The sequence below is a fragment of the Capsicum annuum genome, chromosome 11 (assembly GCF_002878395.1).
Source record: "Capsicum annuum cultivar UCD-10X-F1 chromosome 11, UCD10Xv1.1, whole genome shotgun sequence".
NCBI classification, from domain to species: Eukaryota; Viridiplantae; Streptophyta; class Magnoliopsida; order Solanales; family Solanaceae; genus Capsicum; species Capsicum annuum.
In genome coordinates this window covers 59,825,507-59,835,068 of record NC_061121.1, presented here as the reverse complement: position 1 = coordinate 59,835,068, position 9,562 = coordinate 59,825,507, and the positions used below count along the sequence as shown (strand labels likewise).

The window sequence follows — 9,562 nt, the reverse complement described above, 5'->3', positions numbered from 1 at the left end:
ACTGAATGACACTGACTGATTAAACTGGACTGGACTGGACTTAGTTAGCTGAGTTCGGTAACTAACTGAGTTCTGCTATTCGTGATACTACATAGTTTATTTTGTAATTACTAAGGCTCTACGTAAACTGCTAGATTGTTGGTTATTCAGTACCCCCAGTACTTGATAACATTAAAAGTAAATCATAGCACAAGTTTTGGAAATATGACTATGGCTACATGTTCATAAATCACTCGTTAAGAAGTTTAAACAAACACTTGGGATGCATTTATGTAACGCCCCGAAAATGGGTCCCAGAGCGTCACACGGTGCTTGAGGCTACGAGTAGCCCCAAGCTAACTCTTTGAGCCATTTTCATTCAGTTCAACACGAATCAACAGGGTTTCCATAAATAACCCTCAAATATCAACAAAGTAATCATCATTCAAGAATAAAAGAATTTCAGAAAGATAACAAAATATGACTTATTAGTCAACTCCCAACATATATACTAGTCTGACAAGCCTCTAAGAAAATCAATAAAACCAGCGAGCCATTGAGACATACCCCAACTAAATCATACTCAGTTATCAAATGTAAATAATTCCGTAAAACCAACATCAGACATTACGTCCTCAGAACATGAGGACTCACCACGACAGAGGATATAGAACAACGTGCCTGAAGAATCACTGTCGAACCTGGAACTGAGCACCTGAACCTATATTCCGAGAAAATGCAGTCCACATCCGAAGATATGGGTCAGTACCATGGAAAGGAACCGAGTATATAGGGGTGTATGCAGTTTTATAAACATCATCATCATAAATATTTATAAGAAATATGCAGGATATATAAAAGACTCACATAGCCCGAAGAAAATCATCATAATCATGAGAGGATGACATAAGTACAATAGCACATGTGAGTCATCATATAATTTGTCAATCACTTTCAGTTCATCAAGAATATCAATTCTCATAATAAAAATATCATTTAAATCTTTCGAAAGAATAACTTTCACAATTCCACTTTCAAATCACTTCACCATTCACCATAGACACAAGGAAACACACACACACTGGGAGATCCTATAACCGACATAAATCATGTGACCTACATGGAGTCCAACGTACAACCCACGTTGGGGAGAGCCGTCCTATCTTTGCCATCAGGGTAGGACTATCGATATCAAATCCACACAAACTAGTGATCACTTTATAAATCAGCCTCAGGTTCACTCCTACGGGGGCACATAGTTCTAGGGAATTAAGGTCGCTTTATACCTCCCACTCGGTGCTAAAGATTTCTCCCGAACTTAGCTCAGATCATTTCAAAGACAATCCATAACAAAATAATTTCAGTAATATATAAATATACATCAGGAGCCATCATGCTTCCCATCTATCAAAATCAACCATGTTGTGGATTTCTTTCACACTCGAGTTCAAAACAACTCCATTAAGACCAAAAGGTCAAATCATTCAAAATATCTCAAATATTCAACATCAACGTGCTTATAACACACATTTTCTCAAAAAAAAACACAATTTCCAATGGAGATTCACCACTCAAATATCAAAATTATGATAAATATCGTTAAAGATTCATGCTTTATATCTCCACACATGTAAATTCATCTTTCAAAATCATTAACATCAAGATTTTATAATATTCATCATAAGATATGGGTTCATGCTTCAAATTCGTAAAAATCAAATAAAAATTATGCCTTTGTAAATAAAATTACTTTTGGGCACAAGAATGAAAGAGAGTTCTTGTTGAAAAATTCCACATACCTTGAATGATTAACTTTAGATCGATACTCATTTTTGAGATGTTAATCATGCCTTTGAATGATGGTTCTTGGAGCTCTTAAAGTAGGAACTTGGAATCTTGAATAAATTTACAGAATTAATGGTGAACTTTGGAGGTTCTTGAAGTTGGATGTAGGATCTTAGGGTTTTCTTTCTGAGGGAATTTGATGAAATATAACATATAACGCTTCTAATAGGCTTTAATATAGGGTTTGGATGGATTTTGGGTGAAGGGAATGAACAAAACGCCCCTAAAAATCAAATAATTCTCGAATCTGTCCTTTGGTGGACTATTTTGATAGTCTGAAGTAGATCAACCATAACGTTTTACTCCAATATCCAAATTGGATGAAACTAATTTCATTATCAATAGGACTCTTATATCGTTCCATTGATATATAGTATCTCGCCCAGATCATTGTGTACGATGAGTTATGATCATTTGAAGTTGACCCAAAAATTTACTTTTGATAGGCTGAAGTAGATCGACCATAACTTTTTGTTCCGATAGACAAATTGGATGAAACCAATTTCATTGGAAAGAGGACTCGCATATATTTCCATTGATATATAGTAGATAACTCAGATCATTATGTACAAGGAGTTATTATTGTTTAAAGTTGGAGCAAAAATACACCAGGCCTCTGTACTTTTTCCTGCACGTTTTACTGTTCACTACTATTCACGGTTCGATCAGAATGTTCATAACTCGTCGATCGGGTGTCCTTTTTGGATGATCCACATATCGTTAGAAATATGATTCAATACTCTATGCAATAGTGGGTCATAATCTAAGACATTTCACACAAAAAAATTTACAATTCATTCTAGAAGATAGAACCCAACACGTTTATGCACAAAATTTCAATGAAAATTTTTTCGGGGTATTACAATTTACAATTACATGAATGGGGAGTACATGCTATCATGGTATAATGACACTATTTCACTTACGTAGGCATTTAAACAAACACTTGGGGAGCATGCTTAGGTCACATAATAGTAAACACATATGGTGATCATGGCTACATCAGTCAACTTGTACATCTAGGGTTTATTATGAAGATCATGCAATTCAACGCATATAATGATTAATTCCATGAAAACTTGTAATTAAATCATGGACGAAAACCCAACAATAACATGAAATATAAATTCAATTCAATTCAAACATAGAAAGCATGGAATCCAAAGTTTTATATTTTGAAAAGGGGATTCTTGGGCTCCATGGAAGGTAAGGATCCGTGAATGAACATCTAACAAACCTGAGAATCTTAATTCTTAAAGTTCTCAAAGACTTTCAGAGGGATTCTTGAGATTGCTCTTGAAAATTGGAGCTAGGGTTTTCTATCTTTGAGAGACAATGTATTAAATTGGAGAGAAGTGAGTTAATAATAACCTAAATACACTTTTAGGGATTAAATCCCACATCTGGGTGGATTAAATGCATGGGAAAAGACTAATTTAACCTTGGACGAAACTTTAATTTTTCGTCAAAATTTCCAATTTGGGGCCCTGGCGTGACGCGGCGCTATCGCGCCATGTCACTGGAAACTGACAACTGGAAACTGGGCTGATGGCGCGACACGGCGTAATTGTGGACCCTTATTGGATTTGTACAATTGGGAATTAGAGGCCCTCCACGATGCGGTGAGATCACAGAGTCTCACTAGAAATTGACAATTGTCATTTGGACCTATGGTGATGGGCTACTGACTGAAATGACGTTGTTTTACGACTGAAACTTAAAATAGCCATAATTTCTTACCCGGCTATCGGATTTAGGCAAATTTTATATCGTTGGAAAGCTGACTAAATTCCCTATAAGATGGTGGGTCTAAATCTGGGAAATTCTACCTAGAACAAAAATTCTACTTAGTGATTATTGTGTACTAAAGACAACTGAGCAGGGAAATTACGGAGTATTATACCTATCCAAGCCCAATGACATTCCATGGACCAGTCCACTTATGGGGGTCACGAGTTCTACCAAGAAAGCTAGTTGCTAATTGGGATCCTTCTGACATGTAAAATGTGTATTCCCGTGTTTGCGTCCGAAAAGGGTGCGAACAACTTTGGTTCCTAAGCCTTATTGGAAATTTCCTTTGTTTCTACCAAGTGATGTTAGTACAGATTTCAAATTGGCCACTACTTCTTTCCTTCTTGTTGAGATAGATGTTGAAGCTCATGTTTTTATTCTTGAATTGACTTCTTGTACTGTGTCTTGTCTTTATGGACAATGTTTAAGGAAGAAGACTTGGAGTTTGAGAGTTGTGGAGGTTTCAAAGGAGATGACTTTATGTTTTCTATTTGTCTATCTTTAGTGTTGGTTGTGTTTGAGGAGGCTTAGTGAAAATTCTAGCTCAATCACGGGGAGTGACATACATGAAAAAGACAGTTTTGAGGTAAGGAAATACCCTAGAAATAGAATAAGTAATATTTTGAGTTGAAGGAATTTAGTGCAACATAGGATATTATCACTTCACTCTATTGAAAAAAGAGTGGCTTGACTATCAAATTACTACAAATTGTTTTGTTGTAGCTAATTAATTTACCTTAATTTATTTTGTCATTATAGAGAAAGTTTTTTTGTCTTCCAAAACATGAACGTCAGATTACTTCAAACTTTAAGCTAAAAGCCACACACATACTTGTTGGCTTGTTGTCTAAAGCTCATGACAATAACAAGAAGCCCAGGTAGATTCTTCCTGAAAATTAGAAAAAGTTAAATAACTTTTGGAAGACTGATTTGAGGTTCAAGCAGATGAGAAAGATTGACAAGAAAGATAGAGAATCTAATAAGGGTAGCTCTTTACATACTAGTGGAGCTCAGAGTCAGGGAAATGTAAGGAGAAAACTAGTAGGTTCATGTGATTTTTGTAATTTTCATTGAATTATTCCTGATTAGTGGTATGTTATCTTAAAATAATACTAATGCAGGTGTTTAACCCAATATAGTCTATCCATAGAAATAATTACTTTTTAATTATTAAAAAAATATACCACAACTAGTGGGATGCTTGTTATTGAAAGTACTATTGCTAATCTTTGTAAGTAGACTCCCAACATAGCATTTCATATCTGTTAGCTCCTAATATATGCTTGTCCACATAGAGTTTCCTCTGCATTGGCTATTCCTAGCTGCAACAATAAGGGAAAACTGAAAAGAAAAAAGTTGGAAAGTTTATACATGTAATATTGTATTTGACAGCTTCACATTCCCATTTTATCTAGTTATAAAATGCTTCTAGTGTGTGGTGTATGAAGTGTATGCCATAGGAAGTGATGGATTTGACTAAGAAGATTAAGGTTTGTTTAAAAGGAGGGTTAATGACTCCGATTGATGGAGGTGTTAGTTTACTGAATGTCCAAATGAGGAAAGATCTTGATTTGGAGAATACTGAGGGTCAGTATGCTAGAATCGAGCATGAGGTTGTTCCTGGTGTCGTTGGGAGTCTTAAGGTGATAAGAAAATATTTCTCAGATCGAATAGCAAAATTTGCATTTGAGTATACTGATGTAACAAAATAAAAAAGGTCACAATTTGTAAAGCTCCAAATCTGGTACCCGAAATGTTACACGATGCTCTTGACCTCAAAGGACCACAAGCTAACCCATGACTAATATCTATAACTGAGTACTAAATAATATACTATAATTATGCATAATATAAGCCGTAAGGCCATAAGGTTCAAAACTAAACTAATACTGACTATAAAACAATGTCTGTAATGAGGTATAGTAATACCAAAACTAAAATAAATTATCCGAAACATGTTGTAGTCTAAAAGCCTCTAAACTATCTGAAAGCCTCTAAACTTTTTGAAATCTGTGGAGTTGATGGGACATGTCCCCAACTAACTTCGAACTACTAAAATAATAAAGTAATAAAATAACCATGCTATCCTCGAATGATGTAGACTCACTGCTAGTCTGGATGCTGAATGTCTGATCTACTAAGGATGCTCGAGAGCTCGTGCTTCTAAACCTATGGTATAAAACATCATAGTGCAAATGCATCAGTACATTGAATGTACTAGTATTCAAGTGAGGTGGGTGAATGCAATGGTTCATATGCATAAACAATACTAACTGATTGAATAACATGAACGTGTGAATACATGCATGAATACGTAATTGTAACTGAGATCGTGATAACACTGACTCATGAATTTTGATAATGTGGATTTTCTAATATCTGTGTACTAATAATGGGATACTGAATGACTAAGTCTATTGAGTAGTGAGGAACTGATGTCGTATTACTGATAAAGAAATGACTGTTTCTGATAGTTTTGATTATGAAAAACTGGTTTGATTGATTGTATCTGACAGTCCTGAAATCTGAATACTGGTAACATGAATTTCATATAATAAATATACTACTAACTGGGTGATTGTGTATGATAGTCCTGAAATCTGATAGAACTAGCTGAGTTTCGTACTGAGCTGAGCGACTGTATCTGACAGTCCTGATTTCTCTATAACTGGACTGAGTTCTATTCTGAAGACTGAATCTAAAAGTAAAACTATAGGAGGTAATCATCTAACCGACATTCCCCTAGTAAGCTATTATAGCTGAGTTGGGGTCCAATCTATAACCCCAATTAGAAAGGTCTCAATCCCACTCCACTGGTAAGGACAAGTTATGAGTGACCCTTATCTGGCAGTGTCTCCAAAAGAGAATGGTGGGACCCTCATATGACGGTGTTTATCCACCTCATCAACTCTCATCTGATAGTGGTGATGTCTCAACCTATACCGGCTACATAGTTCTGGAATGCAAGGATTGATTCTGAGGATCACACCCTCAACTGTCAGTATGTATGTCCTCATCGTTGGGTTCACTCGGTGCTAAATCCTACTCCCATCTGAATAGACACTAAACATGATTAACTGAACTGAACTGGACTGAGTTCATTGAATTTTATTGACTGACGGAATACTACTGAGATTACTGAAGTACCGAGATTTTTGAGATTTCTGAGATTACTGAGTTCACTGAGTTTTCCTGAGTCACATGATTGACTGAATTCTACTGAACATGTATTGATTGAGGATATCATGAAAACATGACACTGGCTCTAGGCACACAGCTATTATCGGGTACAAGTACCCTCAGGACTCGATAGCATGAAACTGACAAGACTTGACACTTCTTGAACACATGACCAATATTAACAATTCATAATACAATAAGTTGGAGATTTTATGAAGTACATGGTTATCATAATCTTGTACATGGAAGGAATGCATATAATCAATGTCATAATTCTATATTCTAGCATCATGAGCATTTCAACAACATCTACATTGCATATCAATAGCATGGTAGTCATTTGAACATAAGGATAAAACATGAATCCATCACTTAAGTCACAATTGAACTATATTACATGATTTCTAGTCTTCTAGGCATTTTATCAACACCTTACATGCACTACTTAGGGCATAGGTATAATCATCAACTAACACCTTATAAACCACTCAGTTCATGGATTTAAACTCATATACCAACGTAATTCCATAAAAATACATTGAGATTCCAACTTGGGAACCATACAACAAAAATCACATAAACATAATCAACCCACAACATAATATTCATAATACATGATTTAAAACTTGATTCTTGGTCTTCTTGGATGAAATGAATCTATGAATGAACACTATGCATACCTGAGTTAATGAATTTGGAAGGATTGATGGAGAGTTCTTGTGATTTGGCCCTTGAATTTGAGAGCTAGGATTCTTGTTCTTAAGTAGAGTTGATTTTAATTTGAAAGACTAATGCAAAAGTGAGTAAATGATGCACTCTTAGGGTTAAATCCCATGATTGGGCGGAATTGAAATCATGGGAAAAGATCAAACGGCCCCTGGGATTTAGTATCACAGAAATTGGAAAATTCTCGATTTTCATCCTTGGTACGACACGGCACTATCGGACCAAGACATTGGAACTGGACAATTGGGAATCTGTATGGTGGCGCGATGCGGAGCTATCGCATTGCCACTTTGTTTGTGACCAAAAAGTTTGGTGCGATGCGGAGACATCGTAGAGATTCACTGGAAAAGGACAATTGTGAACTGGGCCTTTGACGTGATGCGCCACTATCATGGAGCAACACTGGAAATTGACAATTTTCATTTAAGCTGGCTCCGCGACGCGTTGATGGCTTAGGTGATACATTGTCTCACTAAAAAAACTTTAACTCTTTGCCCGGGTGTCGGATTTGGGCGAATTTGGTATCGATGGAAAGCTTATTCAATTTTACACACAAAAAAAAGAAAAATTTTGAAAATTTCACATGTATAAAAGTGGATTCATTTTTTAAAGCAAGTTTTTAACATTTTTGGGATGATTTTAAGCTAGGTAGAAGTACGGGGTATTACACAGCTGTGCACAAAGCCAACATTCTGAAACTTGTAGGTGGTTTTTTCTTAGAATCCTATAGGGAAGTTGCAGCTAGATATCCAAAAATACCCTATTAGGAGATTATTGTGCATAATTGATACTTGTAACTTGTCTCAAAGCCGGAGCAATTTGATGTCATGGTAATGCCCAAACTCTAAAAAAATTTGATTGCAAATATGACTGCTGGTTTAGATAGTGGCATAAGAGTCATACCAGGAGGTAATGTTGACGTTGATCAAGTAGTTTTTGCAAGGTGTGTTTGCTGGAAACGAAAAGATATTGAAGCTTAAGAAAGAAAATCCGGTGGCACTTTTTCTGTCATCAGCAATGATGCTAAGACATTTTGAATTTCCTTCATTTGTTGATCATTTAGAAACTGATGTACGATATGTAATAGAGAGGAAAAATTTAGGACAAAGGCTGTTGGAGGAGATAACACCACACAAGAAGTTGTTGATGCAGTTATAGATACTTTAGACTAATCAACAGTGACTCTCGGCTAATGTTTAGGAGAATTATTCACTGTCCGGAGATCTACTTTGCCTATTTTTTTGTGCAGCTGCAATTTTGTTTTAGATTTTCGAGAATTTTGTTATTATAATTCTTATTATCTTTATATTGGTTAATAATTAAAAATTGATGCATGATTGCTGTCTATACCTTGTGCATAAAAACCTGTAAAGGATTACTTTATTCTGTCCATATTACTTGAAGGAATTTTGCTTCGTGGTAACAAAAAGTTATGAAATGCTGCTAGCATACTAATACATTTTTTTTGTTGGAAAAGGAGCTTAGGAGACCGATAATGCAGGTTGAGGTTTTCAAGGCTATACACACAAAGAAAAAGAAAACCCCCAGAGATCCTGATGTTTGGGTTGATCCACGAGCTCAACTAACCTATGTAAGCCTCTATTTATTATAGTACTTACTTTATTTCCTAAATTTATATTCTAATATTATTATCATTAAATTCAGAATCAATATCTATAATCCATAGAGGATTTTTGTTGGACTATGCCAGATGATAGTCAAAACCTGCCACTTAGCAAAGAGAAGAATAAGAGAATATAGTTCGATGCGGTTGGTGGTCCAAGTAGGTATGGGTATGCTTTTGGCTTGCCATAATGAACCTTTCATGAATTTTATTCGAAACTAGAATACCTCGGTAGCACCCAAGATGATGAGTCAAGGGAGATAATTTTGGCTTTGAAGTAGAATATAGTTGAGTTATCTAATGATGCTACAGCCTCAAAGGCAAAGGAAAAGCAAAGAGATATACAATATGCGGGAATGAAGGCCCAATTCGATGTATTACTTGCTTTGAGAGGGATTCCACCTTGTCTTGGTGATG

General features: G+C 35.7%; 1 pseudogene; it reads left to right on the top strand.

Moving 5' to 3' along the window:
- Positions 1-5,057: 5,057 nt before the first annotated feature.
- Positions 5,058-8,693, top strand: LOC107846496 (annotated as a pseudogene).
- Positions 8,694-9,562: the final 869 nt, after the last annotated feature.